Below are 10061 nucleotides of genomic sequence, written 5' to 3' on the forward strand. Positions count from 1 at the left end.
ATTAATTCATCATTATCTCGCAATTATTTTGCCAACATTTCATCATCATCTTGCCATTATTTTTCTATTATTTCATCATTATATCATGCAATAATTTCATCATTATCTTGCAATTATTTTACAATATTTCATCATTATCTTGCCATTATTTCATCATTATCTTGCAATTATTTCATCATTATCTTGCAAATATTTCATTTTTTTCCCATAATTTCATTATTATGCCATCATTTCATCACTACTTCATTATCTTGCAATTATTTTTCCATTATTTCATCAATATCTTGCAATTATTTCATCATTATTTTGCAATTATTTTGCCAACATTTCATCATTATCTTGCCATTATTTCATCATTATCTTGCAATTATTTCATCATTATCTTGCAAATATTTCATTTTTTTCCCATAATTTCATTATTATGCCATTATTTCATCACTACTTCATTATCTTGCAATTATTTTTCCATTATTTCATCAATATCTTGCAATTATTTCATCATTATTTTGCAATTATTTTGCCAACATTTCATCATTATCTTGCCATTATTTCATCATTATCTTGCAATTATTTCATCATTATCTTGCAATTATTTCATTTTTTTCCATAATTTCATTATTATGCCATTATTTCATCACTATTTCATTATCTTGCAATTATTTTGCCATTATTTCATCAATATCTTGCAATTATTTCATCATTATCTTGCAATTATTTTGCCAACATTTCATCATCATCTTGCCATTATTTTTCCATTATTTCATCATTATATCATGCAATAATTTCATCATTGTCTTGCAATTATTTTCCAATATTTCATCATTATCTTGCCATTATTTCATCATTATCTTACAATTATTTCATCATTATCATGCAATTATTTTGCCATTATTTTCATCATTTTCTTGCAATTATTTTGCAATTATTTTCATTTTCTTGCAATTATTGTGCCATTATTTCATCAATATCTTGAAATTATTTTGCCATTATTTCATCAATATCTTGAAATTATTTAGCTATTATTTTATCATTATCATGCAATTATTTCATCATTATCTTGCAAGTATTTTGCCATTATTTCATCATTATCAGGCAATTATTATGCCATTATTCTATCATTATCATGCAATTATTATGCCATTATTTCATCAATATCTTGAAATTATTTAGCCATTATTTTATCATTATCGTGCAATTATTTCATCATTATCTTGCAATTATTTCATCATTATCTTGCAATTATTTCATCATTATCTTGCAATTATTTCATCATTATCTTGCAATCATTTCATCATTATCTTGCAATCATTTCATCATTATCATGCAATTATTTTTTTATATTATTTCATCATTATCATGCAATTACATTGCCATTATTACATCATTATCAGGAAATTATTTAGCCATTAATTTACCATTATCATGCAATTATTTTGTCACTATCACACCATTATCTTGCAATTATTTTGCCAATATTTCTTCATCTTGCAATTATTTTGCCATTAATTCATCATTATCTTGCAATTATTTCATCATTATCTTGCAATTATTTCATCATTATCTTGCAATTATTTCATCATTACCTTGCAATCATTTCATCATTATCTTGCAATCATTTCATCATTATCTTGCAATTAATTCATCATTATCTCGCAATTATTTTCCCAACATTTCATCATCATCTTGCCATTATTTTTCTATTATTTCATCATTATATCATGCAATAATTTCATCATTATCTTGCAATTATTTTCCAATATTTCATCATTATCTTGCCATTATTTCATCATTATCTTGCAATTATTTCATCATTATCTTGCAAATATTTCATTTTTTTCCCATAATTTCATTATTATGCCATTATTTCATCACTACTTCATTATCTTGCAATTATTTTTCCATTATTTCATCAATATCTTGCAATTATTTCATCATTATTTTGCAATTATTTTGCCAACATTTCATCATTATCTTGCCATTATTTCATCATTATCTTGCAATTATTTCATCATTATCTTGCAATTATTTCATTTTTTTCCATAATTTCATTATTATGCCATTATTTCAACACTATTTCATTATCTTGCAATTATTTTGCCATTATTTCATCAATATCTTGCAATTATTTCATCATTATCTTGCAATTATTTTGCCAACATTTCATCATCATCTTGCCATTATTTTTCCATTATTTCATCATTATATCATGCAATAATTTCATCATTGTCTTGCAATTATTTTCCAATATTTCATCATTATCTTGCCATTATTTCATCATTATCTTACAATTATTTCATCATTATCATGCAATTATTTTGCCATTATTTTCATCATTTTCTTGCAATTATTTTGCAATTATTTTCATTTTCTTGCAATTATTGTGCCATTATTTCATCAATATCTTGAAATTATTTTGCCATTATTTCATCAATATCTTGAAATTATTTAGCTATTATTTTATCATTATCATGCAATTATTTCATCATTATCTTGCAAGTATTTTGCCATTATTTCATCATTATCAGGCAATTATTATGCCATTATTCTATCATTATCATGCAATTATTATGCCATTATTTCATCAATATCTTGAAATTATTTAGCCATTATTTTATCATTATCGTGCAATTATTTCATCATTATCTTGCAATTATTTCATCATTATCTTGCAATTATTTCATCATTATCTTGCAATTATTTCATCATTATCTTGCAATCATTTCATCATTATCTTGCAATCATTTCATCATTATCATGCAATTATTTTTTTATATTATTTCATCATTATCATGCAATTACATTGCCATTATTACATCATTATCAGGAAATTATTTAGCCATTAATTTACCATTATCATGCAATTATTTTGTCACTATCACACCATTATCTTGCAATTATTTTGCCAATATTTCTTCATCTTGCAATTATTTTGCCATTAATTCATCATTATCTTGCAATTATTTCATCATTATCTTGCAATTATTTCATCATTATCTTGCAATTATTTCATCATTACCTTGCAATCATTTCATCATTATCTTGCAATCATTTCATCATTATCATACAATTATTTTTTTTATATTATTTCATCATTATCATGCAATTATATTGCCATTATTACATCATTATCAGGAAATTATTTAGCCATTAATTTATCATTATCATACAATTATTTTGTCACTATCACATCATTATCTTGCAATTATTCCTTTATTTCATTATTATCATGCAATTATATTGCCATTATTACATCATTATCAGGAAATTATTTAGCCATTAATTCATCATTATCTTGCAATTATTTTGCCATTATTTCATCATTATCTTGCAATTATTTCATTATTATCATGCAAGTGTTTTGCCATTATTTCATCATTATCGTACAATTATTTCATCATTTTCTTGCAATTATTATGCCTTTATTTCATTATTATCTTGCAATTATTATGCCATTATTTCATCAATATCTTGAAATTATTTAGCCATTATTTTATCATTATCATGCAATTATTTAGCCATTATTTTATCATTATCATGCAATTATTTTGCAATTATTTCATCATTATCTTGCAATTATTTCATTATTATCATGCAAGTATTTTGCCATTATTTCATCATTATCGTACAATTATTTCATCATTTTCTTGCAATTATTATGCCTTTATTTCATTATTATCTTGCAATTATTATGCCATTATTTCATCAATATCTTGAAATTATTTAGCCATTATTTTATCATTATCATGCAATTATTTAGCCATTATTTTATCATTATCATGCAATTATTTTGCCATTATTTCATCATTATCATGCAATTATTTCATCATTTTCTTGCAATTATTATGCATTTATTTCATTATTATTTTGCAATTATTATGCCATTATTTCATCAATATCTTGAAATTATTTAGCCATTATTTTATCATTATCATGCAATTATTTTGTCATTATTTTCATTTCCTTGCAATTATTATGCCATTATTTCATCAATATCTTGAAATTATTTTGCCATTATTTCATCATTTTCTTGCAATTATTATGCATTTATTTCATTATTATTTTGCAATTATTATGCCATTATTTCATCAATATCTTGACATTATTTAGCCATTATTTTATCATTATCTTGCAATTATTTCGTCACTATCACATCATTATCTTGCAATTATCTTGCAATTATTTCATTATTATCATGCAAGTATTTTGCCATTATTTTCATCATTTTCTTGCAATTATTATGCCTTTATTTCATTATTATCTTGCAATTATTATGCCATTATTTCATCAATATCTTGAAATTATTTTGCCATTATTTCATCATTATCATGCAATTATTTTGCCATTATTTCATCATTATCATGCAATTATTTTGCCATTATTTTATCATTATCTTGCAATTATTTCGTCACTATTACATCATTATATTGCACTTATTTTGCCAATATTTCTTCATTATCTTGCAATTATCTTGCCATTATTTCATCAATATCTTGCAATTATTTCATTATTTTGCCATTATTTCATTATTATGCCATTATTTCATCACTATTTCATTATCTCGCAATTATTATTTATCAATATCTTTCAATTAATTCAATTAAGCCCTATCACTCACATGGCGGGTGTAGACGAGAGTGAAATAGTTGGAGTGAAGGAAGCTTGCTAGGATGCTGTGAATGCAGCTGCCAGTGCCCACCTCAATTAATATCCAACAATCGTAATCTGCTATCATATGACAATGTGGGTTATCAAGCAAGAAAGGCATTGCCGGGTGGTATGGTGAGACCTAAAGATATTGAAATAATTGTGCGATAGTTGAAAGATATTGAAATAATGGTGAAATAATTGAAAGATATTGAAATAATGATGAAATCATTATCTTGTAATAATTTTGCCAACATTTCGTCATCATCTTGCCATTATTTTTCCATTATTTCATCATTATATCTTGCAATTATTTCATCATTATCTTGCAATTATTTGATCATTATCATGCAATTATTTTGCCATTATTTTCGTCATCATCTTGCCATTATTTTATTATTTTGCCATTATTTCATCACTATTTCATTATCTTGCAATTATTTTGCCATTATTTCATCAATATCTTGCAATTAATTCAGCATTATCTTGCAATTATTTCATCATTATCTTGCAATTATTTCATTTTTTTCCATTATTTCATTATTATGCCATTATTTCATCATTTCATCACTATTTCATTATCTCGCAATTATTTTGCCATTATTTCATCATCATCTTGCAATTATTTCATCATTATCTTGCCATTATTTCATCATTATCTTGCAATTATTTCATCCTTATTTTGCAATTATTTCATCATTATCATGCAATTATTTTGCCATTATGTCATCATTATCATGCAATTATATTGCCATTATTACATCATTATCAGGAAATTATTTAGCCATTATTTTATCATTATCTTGCAATTATTTTGTCACTATCACATCATTATCTTGCAATTATTTTGCAATTATTTTCATTTTCTTGCAATTATTATGCCATTATTTCATCATTATTTTGCAATTATTTCATCATTATCATGCAATTATTTTGCCACATTATTTCATCATTATCATGCAATTATTTTGCCATTATTTCATCATTATCATGCAATTATTTTGCCACTATTTTATCATTATCATGCAATTATTTTGCCATTATTTCTTCATCATCTTGAAATTATTGAGCCATTATTTTATCATTATCTTGCAATTATTTCGTCACTATTACATCATTATATTGCACTTATTTTGCCAATATTTCTTCATTATCTTGCAATTATTTTGCCATTATTTCATCACTATTTCATTATCTTGCAATTATTTTGCCACTATTTTATCATTATCATGCAATTATTTTGCCACTATTTTATCATTATCATGCAATTATTTTGCCATTATTTCTTCATCATCTTGCAATTATTTTGCCATTAATTCATCATTATCTTGCAATTATTTCGTCACTATTACATCATTATATTGCACTTATTTTGCCAATATTTCTTCATTATCTTGCAATTATTTTGCCATTATTTCATCACTATTTCATTATCTTGCAATTATTTTGCCACTATTTTATCATTATCATGCAATTATTTTGCCACTATTTTATCATTATCATGCAATTATTTTGCCATTATTTCTTCATCATCTTGAAATTATTGAGCCATTATTTTATCATTATCTTGCAATTATTTCGTCACTATTACATCATTATATTGCACTTATTTTGCCAATATTTCTTCATTATCTTGCAATTATTTTGCCATTATTTCATCACTATTTCATTATCTTGCAATTATTTTGCCATTATTTCATCTTTATCTTGCAATTATTTCATCATTATCATGCAATTATTTCATCATTATCTTGCAATTATTTTATCATTATCGTGCAATTATTTTGTCACTATCACATCATTATCTTGCAATTATTTTGCCATTATTTCTTCATCATCTTGAAATTATTGAGCCATTATTTTATCATTATCTTGCAATTATTTCGTCACTATTACATCATTATATTGCACTTATTTTGCCAATATTTCTTCATTATCTTGCAATTATTTTGCCATTATTTCATCACTATTTCATTATCTTGCAATTATTTTGCCATTATTTCATCTTTATCTTGGAATTATTTCATCATTATCATGCAATTATTTCATCATTATCTTGCAATTATTTTATCATTATCGTGCAATTATTTTGTCACTATCACATCATTATCTTGCAATTATTTTGCCAATATTTCTTCATCATCTTGCAATTATTTTGCCATTATTTCATCATTATCTTGCCATTATTTCATCAATATCTTGCAATTATTTCATTATTTTGCCATTATTTCATTATTATGCCATTATTTCATCACTATTTCATTATCTCGCAATTATTATTTATCAATATCTTTCAATTAATTCAATTAAGCCCTATCACTCACATGGCGGGTGTAGACGAGAGTGAAATAGTTGGAGTGAAGGAAGCTTGCTAGGATGCTGTGAATGCAGCTGCCAGTGCCCACCTCAATTAATATCCAACAATCGTAATCTGCTATCATATGACAATGTGGGTTATCAAGCAAGAAAGGCATTGCCGGGTGGTATGGTGAGACCTAAAGATATTGAAATAATTGTGCGATAGTTGAAAGATATTGAAATAATGGTGAAATAATTGAAAGATATTGAAATAATGATGAAATCATTATCTTGTAATAATTTTGCCAACATTTCGTCATCATCTTGCCATTATTTTTCCATTATTTCATCATTATATCTTGCAATTATTTCATCATTATCTTGCAATTATTTGATCATTATCATGCAATTATTTTGCCATTATTTTCGTCATCATCTTGCCATTATTTTATTATTTTGCCATTATTTCATCACTATTTCATTATCTTGCAATTATTTTGCCATTATTTCATCAATATCTTGCAATTAATTCAGCATTATCTTGCAATTATTTCATCATTATCTTGCAATTATTTCATTTTTTTCCATTATTTCATTATTATGCCATTATTTCATCATTTCATCACTATTTCATTATCTCGCAATTATTTTGCCATTATTTCATCATCATCTTGCAATTATTTCATCATTATCTTGCCATTATTTCATCATTATCTTGCAATTATTTCATCCTTATTTTGCAATTATTTCATCATTATCATGCAATTATTTTGCCATTATGTCATCATTATCATGCAATTATATTGCCATTATTACATCATTATCAGGAAATTATTTAGCCATTATTTTATCATTATCTTGCAATTATTTTGTCACTATCACATCATTATCTTGCAATTATTTTGCAATTATTTTCATTTTCTTGCAATTATTATGCCATTATTTCATCATTATTTTGCAATTATTTCATCATTATCATGCAATTATTTTGCCATTATTTCATCATTATCATGCAATTATTTTGCCATTATTTCATCATTATCATGCAATTATTTTGCCACTATTTTATCATTATCATGCAATTATTTTGCCATTATTTCTTCATCATCTTGAAATTATTGAGCCATTATTTTATCATTATCTTGCAATTATTTCGTCACTATTACATCATTATATTGCACTTATTTTGCCAATATTTCTTCATTATCTTGCAATTATTTTGCCATTATTTCATCACTATTTCATTATCTTGCAATTATTTTGCCACTATTTTATCATTATCATGCAATTATTTTGCCACTATTTTATCATTATCATGCAATTATTTTGCCATTATTTCTTCATCATCTTGAAATTATTGAGCCATTATTTTATCATTATCTTGCAATTATTTCGTCACTATTACATCATTATATTGCACTTATTTTGCCAATATTTCTTCATTATCTTGCAATTATTTTGCCATTATTTCATCACTATTTCATTATCTTGCAATTATTTTGCCATTATTTCATCTTTATCTTGCAATTATTTCATCATTATCATGCAATTATTTCATCATTATCTTGCAATTATTTTATCATTATCGTGCAATTATTTTGTCACTATCACATCATTATCTTGCAATTATTTTGCCATTATTTCTTCATCATCTTGAAATTATTGAGCCATTATTTTATCATTATCTTGCAATTATTTCGTCACTATTACATCATTATATTGCACTTATTTTGCCAATATTTCTTCATTATCTTGCAATTATTTTGCCATTATTTCATCACTATTTCATTATCTTGCAATTATTTTGCCATTATTTCATCTTTATCTTGCAATTATTTCATCATTATCATGCAATTATTTCATCATTATCTTGCAATTATTTTATCATTATCGTGCAATTATTTTGTCACTATCACATCATTATCTTGCAATTATTTTGCCAATCTTTCTTCATCATCTTGCAATTATTTTGCCATTAATTCATCATTATCTTGCAATTATTTCGTCACTATTACATCATTATATTGCACTTATTTTGCCAATATTTCTTCATTATCTTGCAATTATTTTGCCATTATTTCATCACTATTTCATTATCTTGCAATTATTTTGCCATTATTTCATCTTTATCTTGGAATTATTTCATCATTATCATGCAATTATTTCATCATTATCTTGCAATTATTTTATCATTATCGTGCAATTATTTTGTCACTATCACATCATTATCTTGCAATTATTTTGCCAATATTTCTTCATCATCTTGAAATTATTGAGCCATTATTTCATCATTATCTTGCAATTATTTCGTCACTATTACATCATTATATTGCACTTATTTTGCCAATATTTCTTCATTATCTTGCAATTATTTTGCCATTATTTCATCACTATTTCATTATCTTGCAATTATTTTGCCATTATTTCATCTTTATCTTGCAATTATTTCATCATTATCATGCAATTATTTCATCATTATCTTGCAATTATTTTATCATTATCGTGCAATTATTTTGTCACTATCACATCATTATCTTGCAATTATTTTGCCAATATTTCTTCATCATCTTGCAATTATTTTGCCATTAATTCATCATTATCTTGCAATTATTTCGTCACTATTACATCATTATATTGCACTTATTTTGCCAATATTTCTTCATTATCTTGCAATTATTTTGCCATTATTTCATCACTATTTCATTATCTTGCAATTATTTTGCCACTATTTTATCATTATCATGCAATTATTTTGCCACTATTTTATCATTATCATGCAATTATTTTGCCATTATTTCTTCATCATCTTGAAATTATTGAGCCATTATTTTATCATTATCTTGCAATTATTTCGTCACTATTACATCATTATATTGCACTTATTTTGCCAATATTTCTTCATTATCTTGCAATTATTTTGCCATTATTTCATCACTATTTCATTATCTTGCAATTATTTTGCCATTATTTCATCTTTATCTTGCAATTATTTCATCATTATCATGCAATTATTTCATCATTATCTTGCAATTATTTTATCATTATCGTGCAATTATTTTGTCACTATCACATCATTATCTTGCAATTATTTTGCCATTATTTCTTCATCATCTTGAAAT

The sequence above is a fragment of the Saccoglossus kowalevskii genome, chromosome 5, assembly GCF_978046115.1.
Source record: "Saccoglossus kowalevskii chromosome 5, keSacKowa6.1, whole genome shotgun sequence".
Taxonomy (NCBI): Eukaryota; Metazoa; Hemichordata; class Enteropneusta; family Harrimaniidae; genus Saccoglossus; species Saccoglossus kowalevskii.